The sequence below is a fragment of the Piliocolobus tephrosceles genome, chromosome 5 (assembly GCF_002776525.5).
Source record: "Piliocolobus tephrosceles isolate RC106 chromosome 5, ASM277652v3, whole genome shotgun sequence".
Classification (NCBI taxonomy): Eukaryota; Metazoa; Chordata; class Mammalia; order Primates; family Cercopithecidae; genus Piliocolobus; species Piliocolobus tephrosceles.
Window position 1 is genome coordinate 144,103,596 of NC_045438.1, and position 12,317 is coordinate 144,115,912.

At 39.5% G+C, this 12,317-nt stretch overlaps 1 non-coding gene across 1 annotated transcript; it reads right to left on the minus strand.

Moving 5' to 3' along the window:
- Nucleotides 1–11,563: 11,563 nt before the first annotated feature.
- Nucleotides 11,564–11,667, minus strand: LOC111541165. The gene has a single exon (XR_002731208.1). It is a non-coding gene; the product is annotated as a U6 spliceosomal RNA (small nuclear RNA).
- Nucleotides 11,668–12,317: the final 650 nt, after the last annotated feature.

The following is a 12,317-nucleotide window of genomic DNA, read 5'->3' on the forward strand; positions in this document are numbered from 1 at the left end:
TTTTCATCTCCGTCCTTTTATACTCATACACAATAATAATGTATTCATCAAGTACCACCTATATGCCAGGCACTGTTCTAATCACTTCAGATAGAACAGCAACAAAATAGACAACATCCTATCGTCTTGAACATTGTAGGGTGATGAGTGCTATGACCAGCACCTACAACAGAGAGCTGTGACCGACAGTGACCAGGGGCTAATTTCTATGGAGTGGTGAGGGAAGGTGTTTCTCATGAGGTAAATGTCCAGCTGAGATCTGAATGACAAGAAGGGCCCAATTATATAAAAACCTGGCATTTGAGCCTTCTATGCAGAGATAATAACAATATTTATGACTATATATATATATCTCCATGTCATAATCTACCACTGAAAGCTTTCCTTGCCCCTAAATATGTAAGAAGAGGGGGTGGTTTTACACAGAACTACCAGGTTTGGCTTGTTCCACTTACCCAGAGGTGACACTGGGGTCCATCCTGAGCAGCACCCCATATGAGTGACCCGGCCTCACAGGCTCTCAGCAACAGATCCCTCTCGGGACACAGCCGCATCCCCAAGCCACTGTGCACTTTAATGGGGCCTCTGGGCATATGGTTTTCAGGGTTTTTCACCTCATTCCACAGAGAGGGGAGCTCCAGGGAAATCTCAGGGCAGGTGCAGAAGCACGGCCGGGGAGAGGGTGGTGGGGAGCCTGCATTCTCTTTATTCACAGGGAAGTCTAGATTCCACAGAATTAAGCTCCAGCAGATGAAAAGTAGGGACTTCTCTTTACACCACAGAGCGTTTCTGATAGAGTAGGAGGGTGAGACCCGGATTCCCAAGACAGCTAAGGAACTCAGGCGGCTCCAGCACGCCTGTGGGGCCAGGGTCTCCCTCTCACTCCTCAGAGGGGACACTGGTCACCACAAGCTGGGGCGCCTCCCAGGCAGCCTGAGTATCCCGGCTTTCACCGTTCTCCCGATGGGGCTGAGCCATCTGAGTGTTGCTGTCCTTCACCCTGGGCTCCCCACTGCAGCCACAGGTCTGCTCACTGTCCCTGAGCTGCATCTCAGTCAGAGACCTGCTATTTGCCTGCTGGATATTCCCATGCTTATCCCTCCGTATCATCTTTTCTCATCTTTCTCTCACTAGGACTCCTTTTATTTCCTCTTCATCTCATCACTGTCTCACATCCAGTCAACTCTTAAGGGCCAGCTCCAGACCCCACCTCCTCTTAGGGGCCCTTCCAGTGTTTTTTTTTTTTTTTTTTGAGATGGAGTCTTGCTGTGTCGCCCAGACTGGAGTGCAGTGGCGCAATCTTGGTTCACTGCAACCTCCACCTCCCAGGTTCAAGCAATTCTCATGCCTCAGCATTCCAAGTAGCTGGAATTACAGGTGTGAGCCACAATGCCTGGCTAATATTTTTGTATTTTTGTTTTTAGTAGAGATGGGGTTTTGCCATATTGGCCAGGCTGGTCTTGAACTCCTGACCTCAAGTGATTGATCCACCTGCTTCAGCCTCCCAAAGTGCTGGGATTACAGGCATGAGCCACCTCTCCTGGCTACCTTTGCAATTGTTGTTATTGCTCCCGTTAATCTCTTCTTTGCTGGATACCAACAAGCATCTAGATTCCAATTTATGCACTCTTCTCCCCTTCTTCCTCTCCTTCCTTTTTTCCTCCCTTCCCCTTTCTTCCTTCTAAATGAGAATTAGCTTATTCATCTTCTTTTTGAAGAAAAAAATTGTTACTAAATAATACATAACAAGAATATTTGTAAATATATGTGAACAGCATAAAGCATTAACAATAATACAAAGATGTACCGCTCCCCCCTGCTCAAGAATGAGAGACTACCATTTTCCTACAATATCCCGGTGTGTTCCCAATAGGTCCCACCCCCTTTATTCCACATTCTCCATCCCAATGGGTCACTACCATTCTGAATGCATATCTATCACTGTCCCTTACTCACCACTTTGGATCCTTAAACAGTGACTTATTTAGTTCTGCCTGCATTTGAATTTTATACTAGTGGGATTACAGTATGTGAGCTGTTCTGTGTCTTGCTTAATTGGCTCAACATTGTGTTTGTAAGAGTCTTCCATGTTGATGCATGCTGCTGAGTTCATTTTCACTGCTGCACGGTATTCCATTGCATTAGTGTATCATTATTTATTTATCCATTCTATGGCGGTGCCACGTCAGGATTGTCTTTTTCCATTATGTGAATGCTTCTACAAACATGATTGTAGCTGTCTCCTGATGCACATGTGCAGGAGTTTCCCTAGGATATGCACAAAGTAGAAGAATTGTTGGGATTGAGGGTGCTCACATATTCAGCTTTAGGGGACATGCCAAATAATTTCCAATGTGGTTGTCCCTATTTATAATAGTCTCACCAGTGGTGGATGAGAGTTCCTGTTTTTCTGCATTCTTGATGAACTTGATTTGTTATTTCTTAACTTTTGTCAATCCTGTAGCAAATATTGGAGGTTTTAGTTTGAATTTCTCTGATTTCTAATGAAGTGAACATCTTTTTATGTATTTATTGGTTATTTAGATTACCTCTTTTGTTAAGAGCCTATTCAAATGTTTCTTTCTTTCTTTCTTTCTTTCTTTCTTTCTTTCTTTCTTTCTTTCTTTCTTTCTTTCTTTCAGGTCTCACTCTGTCACCCAGGCTGAAGTGCAGTGGCACTCTCGGTTCACCGCAACCTCTGCCTCCCGGTCTTCACTGAGCCTCCCACCTCAGCCTCCCAAGTAGCCTGGACTACAGACATGTGCCACCACACCCTGCTAATTTTTTTTTCTTTTTTGTATTTTTTTGTAGAGACAGGGTTTCACTTTGTTGCCCAGGCTGCTCTTGAACTCCTGAGCTCAAACAATCCACCTGCCTTGGCTTCCCAAAGTGCTGGGATTACAGGCATGAGCCACTGCATCCAGCCAAGTTCTTTTTTTTTTTGAGACAGAGTGTCACACTGTCGCCCAGGCTGGAGTTCAATCATGTGATCTCGACTCACTGCAACCTCCGCCTCCTGGGTTCACACGATTCTCCTGCCTCAGCCTCCCGAGTAGGTGGGATTACAGGCATACACCACCACACTTGGTGAATTTTTTGTATTTTTAGTAGAGACAGGGTTTCACTATGTTGGCTAGACTGGTCTTGAACTCCTGATCTCAGGTGATCCACCTGCCTCGGCCTCCCAAAATGCTGGGATTACAGGCGTGAGTTCTTTATATACATTCTCAGTAATAGTCCTTAATTGGTTGTACAGTTTACTAATATCACCTCCCAGTTTGTAGGGTTTTTGTTTTCCTTCTCTATTTATGGCTTCCTTCTTTGAACAGAAGTTCCTAATTTTAATTAAATAAGAGGTATAAACCTTTTCCTTCATGTTTTGTGCTTTCTTGTGCATTATTTAAGAAAGTCTTTCAACCTTGAGGTCATGATGCCATATTGTCTTATATCACCTCCCAAAAGCTCTAAAGCTTTGCCTCCTGCATTTAGGTTTAATCCACCACGAATTGATTTTTGTGAGTCTTGTATGAGATCAAATTTCATTTTGTCCATACGAACAGCCAGTTGTCTCAGGATCATTTACTGTATAGTTCCCAGTAATGTATTGTTACCTCTGTCATAGATCAAATGTCCAAATGTAAGCCAAGCCTCTTAAAAGTTCTGTTTTGAAGTCTGTTTCTTTGCTTTCTATTCTGTTCTATTAGTCCAGTTGTCTAGGCCTACAACAAAATTATGCTATTTTAAGTATTATGGTCTTATAATCAGTTCTTATATCTTGTGAAAAATATCCTATGATTTTTTTTTCTTTTTAAGGATTTCTTGGCTATTGTTCGTCTTTGGCTCTCCCATCACAAAAAGGAGAAATGAAATTAAATCAGAACTTGAAAAGGGGGAGGTAACCGAAGATGCTGCAGGTATTCAAAAGAAAATGAGAGGATGTTATACACATTATACCAAATACTTTTAAAAACCAATGCAATTAGAACTTCTCCAAATATGTAATTTACCAATATGACTCAGGAAGTGATATTTTTTCAGAAGTTTATTTTCTGTTTGTTGCTTATAATGTATACAAGTGCGATAGATCGTTGTATTTCTTTAATGTCCAGAAATGTTATAAACTCTTATTACTTCTAATAATTTGTCCATAGATTCTTTTGGATTTTCTATGTATATATCCAGACTATTTGGGAACAGGGTGATTTTATTTCTTCTTTCCAACTCATATACATTTTATTTCTTGTCTTTTGCCTTACTGCAATGGCTGGGAACTACAGAAGAATCTTGAAGAGAAGTGGTCTAGCAGGCAACTTCACCTATTCTCTGTTTCAAAAAGAATGCCTTCAATGTTTTGTCGTTTGTGGAAGCTCCTTTTTTGGGGGGTGGATGTCTTTTGTTACGTCAAGATATTTCTATTCTATTCCTAGTTCGCTAAGAGATTTTATCCTAAATGGATGTTGAATTTGGTCTACAACTTTTGAAATGATCATTTGATTTTTCTTCCTTAATCTACAACTTGGGGAATTAAATTAATTCATTTTTAAAATTTTGGACAAACTTTGCATTCCTGGTATAATCTGACTAAGTTATGATATACCATCTTGGATTTCATTTGCTAATTTTTAGTTTAAATTTTTTGCCGTTATGTAATTTTCTTCTATTGTTCTTTGCCAGATCTTGGTATACACATTATGATAGCTTCTGAAAGAGTTAGTGTTAGATTGAAACGAGAGTTCCTTAAATGTTTGACAGAACTCACCAGTGAAGCTATTGGGTGCTGTTCATTGTTTTTGTTTGTTTGTTTATAGAGCCAGGATCTTTCATTTATTTGTTTATTGGGATGGAGTCTTGTTCTGTCACCCAAGCTGGAGTGCAGTGGTGTGATCTCGGTTCACTGCAACCTCCGCCTCCTGGGTTCAAGGGATTCCCCTGCCTCAGCCTCCCAAGTAGCTGGGATTACAAGCATGCACCACCAGGTCTGGATAATTTTTGTATTTTCAGTAGAGACGGGGTTTTGCCATTTTGGCCAGGCTCCACTGGAACTGCTGACCTCAAGTGATCCACCCACCTTGGCCTCCCAAAATGCTGGGATTATAGGTGTGAGCCACTGCGCCTGGCCAGAGACAGAGTCTTTTGAAAGTCTAAAGCATCTATCATATGTTTCATCTTTTCCATTTTTGCCATTGTTCCTTTATGCTGTCATTCATTTGATTAATCTCAACAGAATTTTGTTAATTTTATGTCTTATTGAAAAACCAACTTTTGGTTTGTTGTTCATCTCTATGGTATAATTTTTTCCTATATCATTAATTGTTGCTTCTTTAAAAAAAAATCTTTCCTTCAATTTCCTTAAGTTTATTTTCCTGTTGTTTTTCTAACTTCTTAAGGTGAAAGTTTTTGTTTGCTTGTTTTTTAGCCTTTCTATATCTATATATTATCAGAAGATGGCAAACTATGGCTGGTAGGCCAAATGTGGTCCACTACCTGTGTTTCTCAGTAAAGTTTTATTAACACACAGGCATGGCAATTTATTTATGTGTTGTTTATGGTGTTTTTTGTGCTACAATGGCAGCGATATGGCCCACAAAAATCTAAAATATTTACAGTCTAGCCTCTTATTGAAAAAGTTTGCTGACCCCTGCATTACATCAGTGTTGTTAACTCTACTGTTCAAATATTCATTTTCCTTACTTTTCATCTCCTGCTGTTTCCATCAATTTTTGAAAGATGTGTGTTATAAATTACAATTCTGATGGTAGTTTCCTCAATTTGTCCTAGTAGTTCTGCCAAATTTGCTTTATTTTGGATCTATGGGTATTCAATGACTATATATGTAAAATTGTTGTATCTTCCTGGTGAATTGAACTTTTAAGTAGTTGAGATTACAGACGTGAGCTGCCATGCCCAGCTAAGTTCTTTTTTACTGTAAATGATCTCTTTTGCCTTAAGGCCTCTGTGTGCTGTTAATACAGCAATCTCAGTTTTTCTCTTAGTTAACATTTATGTGGCATACATGATATATATTTTTCCATCCCTTTGATTTGGTGTACCTTTATTTTTTGATTCGGTGTACCTTTATTTTTTGATTCACTACTTTAATTGTAAACGTATGATGCAGTAGTTTTTAATATAGTCAAAATATTATGATCATCATCATTATTTAATTCCAGAATATTTCCATTGTACCAAAAATCATTCTGTACCTTCTAATTTCCCCTTCCCTCACCCTCTGGTAACCGCGAATCTACTTGCTGTCTCTATAAATTTACTTAGTCTGGACATTTCATAGAAATGAAATCATTCAATATGAAACCTTTCATTTCTGGTTTCTTTCCTTTAGCTTAATGTTTTCAAGGTTCATCCATGATGTATCAGTATTTCATTCTTTATGGCTGACTAATACTCCATGGAATGAATTTACTGCATTTTTTACTCTAACCATTCATCAGTTGATGGACATGTGAGTTGTTTCTACTTTTTGGCTATTATGAATAATGCTTCTATGAACATTCATGTATAACGTATGTCAACATGTTTTTTTAACATGTTACACACTTTTTTTTGTATGTGAACATATGTTTTTATTTTTTATTTTTTTGAGACAGGGTCTTTCTTTGTCACAGGGGCTAGAGTGCAGTGGCATAAAAATGGCTTGCTACAGCCTTGATCTCCCAGGCATGAGCAATCCTCTTGCCTCAGCCAGCTGGAACTACAGGTGCGTGCCACCATGCCTGGCTAATTTTTTTTTATTTTTTGTAGAGATGGGGTTTCATGGTGTTGGCCAGGCTGGTCTTGGACTCCTGACCTCAAGTGATCCTCCTGCCTTGGCCTTCCAAAGTGCTGGGATTACAGGCATAAGCTACCATGCCTGGCCTGTATATGAACATATGTTTTTAGTTCTCTTGGGTATATGCTTAGGAATGGAATAGATGGGTTACATGATATCCTATCTGTTTTTGAGGAGTTGCCAACTGTTTCCAAAGAGACTGCGCCATTTTACATTCCCACCAGTAATGTATGAGGGTTCAAATTTCTCCACATTCCCACCAAGACTTATTTTTTTCTTCTTTTAAACTATCATAGCCATCCTAGTGGATGTGACACAGCAGCCTCTATATCCATTAGTATTTGGTGTGTCCCTTACAAACAGCACAGAGCTGGGGGTTTCCTTCCATATGACAATCTTTTTCTTTCACTTGATGCATTTAACCCATTTATTTTTCGTGATTAGTGACCTAATTAGATTTTTTTTTTTCTTTTTGAGACAGAGTCTTGCTCTGTCACTCAGGCTGGAATGCAGTGATGTGATCTCAGCTCACTACAGCCTCCCCAAGCCCTGGCTCAAGAGATCCTCCCACCTCAGCCTCCTGAGTAGCTGGGACCACAGGCATGCATCACCATGCCTGGCTATTGTTTTTGTATTTTTGGTAGAGACAGGGTCTCGCCATGTTGGCCAGGCTTGTCTTGAACTCTTAAGCTTAAGTGATCTTCCCACCTCAGCCTCCCAAAGTGCTGGAATGATAGGCATGAGCCACTGCTCCTAGTCCTAATTAGATTTTTATCACATAATTTTGTGCTTTCTATGTGTCATGCTATTTAAAAACTTTCTTTTAGATGAACACTCTTTTTCTTTATTTCATTTTGCCTGATCTATCAGTTTGGCAGTTACACTCAGTATGTCTTCATTTATTTATTTATTTTGAGACAGAGTCCCACTCTGTCACCCAGGCTGGAGTGCAGTGGCGCAATCTTGGCTCACTGCAACCTCCGCCTCCCAGGTTCAAGCGATTCTCTTGCCTCAGCCTCCTGAGTAGCTGGGATTACAGGTGTGCACCACCGTGCATGGCTGATTTTTTGTACTTTTAGTAGAGATGGGGTTTCACCATGTTGGCCAGGCTAGTCTCGAACTCCTGACCTAAGGTGATCCACCTGCCTTGGCCTCCCAAAATGCTGGGATTACAGGCATAAGCCACTGAGCCCAGGCTCAGAATGTCTATTTTTTAAAACAATGGTTACCCTATACATTTTAACATGCATACACAACAATATCTCAAGTTATTTATCTTTCTCCACAAAAACAAACAAAAGGGCCTTATAATGCTTATATTTTGATTACTCTTTTCCCCATTTATTTCTGTTATTCTCTCTTTTTTTTTTTTTTTTTTTTTTTTTTGAGACAGAGTCTTACTCTTTTGCCCATGCTGGAGTGCAGTGGCATGATCTCAGCTCACTGCAATCTCCACCTCCTGGATTCAAGCAATTCTCCTGCCTCAGCCTCCTCAGTAGCTGGGATTACAGGCACGCGCCACTGCACCCAGCTAATTTTTGTATTTTTGTATTTTTAGTAGAGACGGGGTTTCACCATGTTGGCCAAGCTGGTCTTGAACTCCTGACTTCAAGTGATCCGCCCGCCTCAGTCTCCCAAAGTCTTGGGATTACAGGCATGAGCCACCGTGCCTAGCTTATATTCTATTATTTTCTAGTATTCCAGTTCTATATGAATCATACATTCCACAATCAGACAGTGTCATTATTGTTTCCTGCAATCGTTTAAAATATTTATCACGTAGTTACCAGTGTCCTCATTCACCATGCCTTCTTGCCTTTTAGACTATTATTCAAGGTCAGTTTTTTTTTTTTTTCTGTCTGAGCCAAGTTTTAAAAATTTCCTTTAATGAACTTCTCTTGGTAGTAAATGCTCTCATTTTTTACTCATTCTTGAGAAAGATAATTTTGCCAGGCACAAATTCCATATTGACAACTATTTTCCCAACACATTGAAGATCTTATTCCACTGTTTTCTGGTTTGTAATGTTCCTTTTGAAAAATCAGTCATTAATTGAATTGTCTTTTCTTTGTAGGTAATACATGTTTTCCCACTAACTTCTTTTGATTTTTTGTTATGTGCTTATTTTGTATCGCAGAATCACTACAATATGCTAAGGTGGTGATTCTTTGTTTTTTTTCCTTCTTAAGATTCATTTGACTCCCTGAATATGAATATTTGTACCTTTCAACAATTCTAGAAAACTTCAGTTAATGACTCTGCTTCATTCTCTTTGTGTCTCCTTCTGGAATTTTGATTAAAAATGTAGTAAATAGTGTTACTTTCAGCTTCTAACCCTTCTTTCATATTTTTCATCTATTCTTTCTCTGTCCCGTCTTCTGGATCACTTATTTGTTATTTTTTTCTTTTCTTTAACTGAAGTCCAGAAATTAGATGCAAGGATAACTTATTTGAATATACTGTTTTAGTTTAATAATTCTCTCTTTCGATGTGACTAATCTGCTATTTAAACTCTTTATTGAGTTTTAAATTTTAATTATGTTTTTCAATTCTAGAGATTCTGCTTCACAATTTTTTTAAAAAAAACCTTTGGTCATTTAAAAAGTCTTTTGTTCTTACACTTTCAATCATTTTTTTGCTTTAAATATAGTAAACATAATTATTTTACATTCTGTCTGTGATAATTCCTGTACCTGAAATTTTTGTAGGTCTGATTCTTCTGGCTGTTGTTCCTTCAGATTCCCATTTATCATTTGTTTTCTTATAAGTTTTAGGTTTTTTGACTGTATATTCATGTTTCTTGAAACATTATCTATGGGGATTATTTGTAAATTGAGTAGAAGCTGTGTTCCTCCAGAGAAAATTTGTGTTGGTTTCTGTCAGTCATCTGAGGACAATTCCAATCCAGGATCACTTTACATTTAATTCTTTGCCCCACATTTTTAGATCACAAAGAAAGAGTTAATTAGGTTCCACAGCTATCTGGGGCTCAACTGATGTAATTATGAAGCATCAGGATGAAATTCTGTGCTCCCTTCCTGCCACCTCGGCCTTTAGCACAAATGGGAAAATAAGCATATCTTCTTGCCATAATTGCTCTGCAAAGAGGGCTAATTTCTTATTCACCATCACATTTATGGTGTAACTCTTTGAATTTCCATATTTGCATGGGAAACTTCTCCTGAATCTTCACCTTGGTAGGCCCTAGGCCTATTTCTTGTGTCTCTGTCCCTGTGTAGCCGTCAAAATAACAGTTCCAGATCACCAGGGCATAGGCAGATATACTTAGAGTTAAAGCTGATTTCAGTGCTTGCTTACTTCCCAGGGTTTCTGTTATCACTCAAGTTTTGGCTTTTCTGAATTCTTTTCATTCTTGCCGAATTGGCAATGCATTTAAAAAGATTTAGACATTTAGCCAGGCATGGTGTCTCATGCCTGTAATTCCAGCACTTTGAGAGGCCAAGATAGGAGGATTGCTTGAGACCAGGAGTTCAAGACCAGCCCGGGCAACACAGAGAGACCCTATCCCTCCACAAAATTTAAAAAAATTAGCCGGTTGTAGTGGCACATACCTGTAATCCTAGCTACCAAGGAGGCTGGGGCAGGAGGATTGCTTAAGCCTAGAAGTTGCAGTGAGCTATGATCATGCCACAACCTGGGTGACAGAGGGAGGCCCTGTTTCTAAAGAAAAAAAAAAAGATTTAGATATTATGAAAAAAGATCAAGTGTTTTAGATTGCTTTAGAAGGAGAGTGATCCAAGATATTTAGCTCACCATGTTGTTAGGAATGAAAGTCTACCAATATTCTCTTTGAAAAGGATTAAGGGCAGAAACCACCTATGAGCATATATACTCCATAATAGTTTCTAATACAGCACTGGGCACATCACAGCAACTGTTCGACGCTCCTCAAGGTGCATCTCTTCTTCCTTCATATCCCCAGCACCCTTCATGCTCAGATTAATTCATTTGACAAATATTTATTAAACACTTATGTTTACCATGATACTAACTGCTAGAAGATCCATGGAAGATACTTCCTTCCATAACACGGAGAAAATAGAAGCTCTTGGTTTGAGTTTTTGCAGACTTTTCTTCACCTCAGCCTCTAAACTTGCTACTTTATGGTGGGTTTGCAGGTCTTATTATAGTGAACTGCAAGTTTTTCACTGCTATCAAATCTGTCAACATAAAATTGTATGTGTTTTTCAGAGAAAGAAAATTTTGACTTGGAGAAATGTGGTATTTGGTTTATGTAGAATTCCAAGATAACTATAGTTTTCTTCAGAATTCACTTTATGGTTTTCTTCAGGATTCACTTATGATTTTATACAAAATAAGGTTTAATGCTTCTGGTTTTAGGAGACTGTTTCTGCTCATCTCACATTCTAAGTGGAAATAAAGAAAGTAGTAAATGATTACTTCCGGCTGGGAAAAGTGGCTTACACCTATAATCCAAGCACTTTGGGAGGCTGAAGTGGGAGGATCACCTAAGGTCAGGAGTTTGAGAACAGCCTGGCCAACATGGTGAAAGCCCATCTCTACTAAAAATACAAAAATTAGCTGGGCATGGTGGTGCGCACCTGTAATCCCAGCTACTCAGGAGGCTGAGGTGGGAGAATTGCTTGAACCCAGCAGGCGGAGGTTGCAGTGAGCTGAGGTGGCGCCACTGCACTCCAGCCTGGGTGACAGAGACTCTCCATCTCAAAACAACAACAACAAAAACAACAACAACGTTTTACTTTTTATTATTCTTTTCTTTTTTTTCTTTTGGAAAAAAATATAGAATGCTTCATTTATTTGCATGTCATCCTTACACAGGAACTTATGCTAATCTTACCTGTATCATTCCAGTTTTAGTATCCGTGCTGCTAAAGCAAGCCTTTTTATTATTCTTAACTCCTTAGTTATATGGCAATGTATAGAACAAGCATTTTTAGGTTGCATGCAGTGGCTCACGCCTGTAATCCCAGCATTTTGGGAGGCCAAGGTGGGTGGATCACCTGAGGTCAGGAGTTTGAGACCAGCTTCGCCAACATGGTGAAAACCTGTCTCTACTAAAAATACAAAAATTAGATTGGCATGGTGGCAGGCACTTGTAATCCCAGCTGCTCGGGAGGCTGTGGCAGGAGAACTGCTTGAACCCGAGTGGCAGAGGTTGCAGTGAGCCGAGATCATGCCATTGCACTCCAACCTGGGTGACAACAGCAAATCTCTGTTTCAAAACAAACAAACAAACAAAGCTCTAAAGCTAGGTAAGGCAATGAGGATGAGCAGCAGAGGAAGGATTAAAGTGTGTTAGGCAAATGGAAGCTACAGGATTTGGTTCTGGATAGGAGTTAAGGATGTTACCCATTATAGTCAATATTGGCTAATGAGTTAGCCAGTTAATATAGCCAACTGGGGTAGGCCACCTAGCACGTGGATACGAAGAAGTTAGCGATTACTAGAACTGATTGAATTTACCTGACAAGAAGCTTATCAGAGAGTCACCATTATCCATGTGTAGGTCCAAGAAACAGTCTCAAGG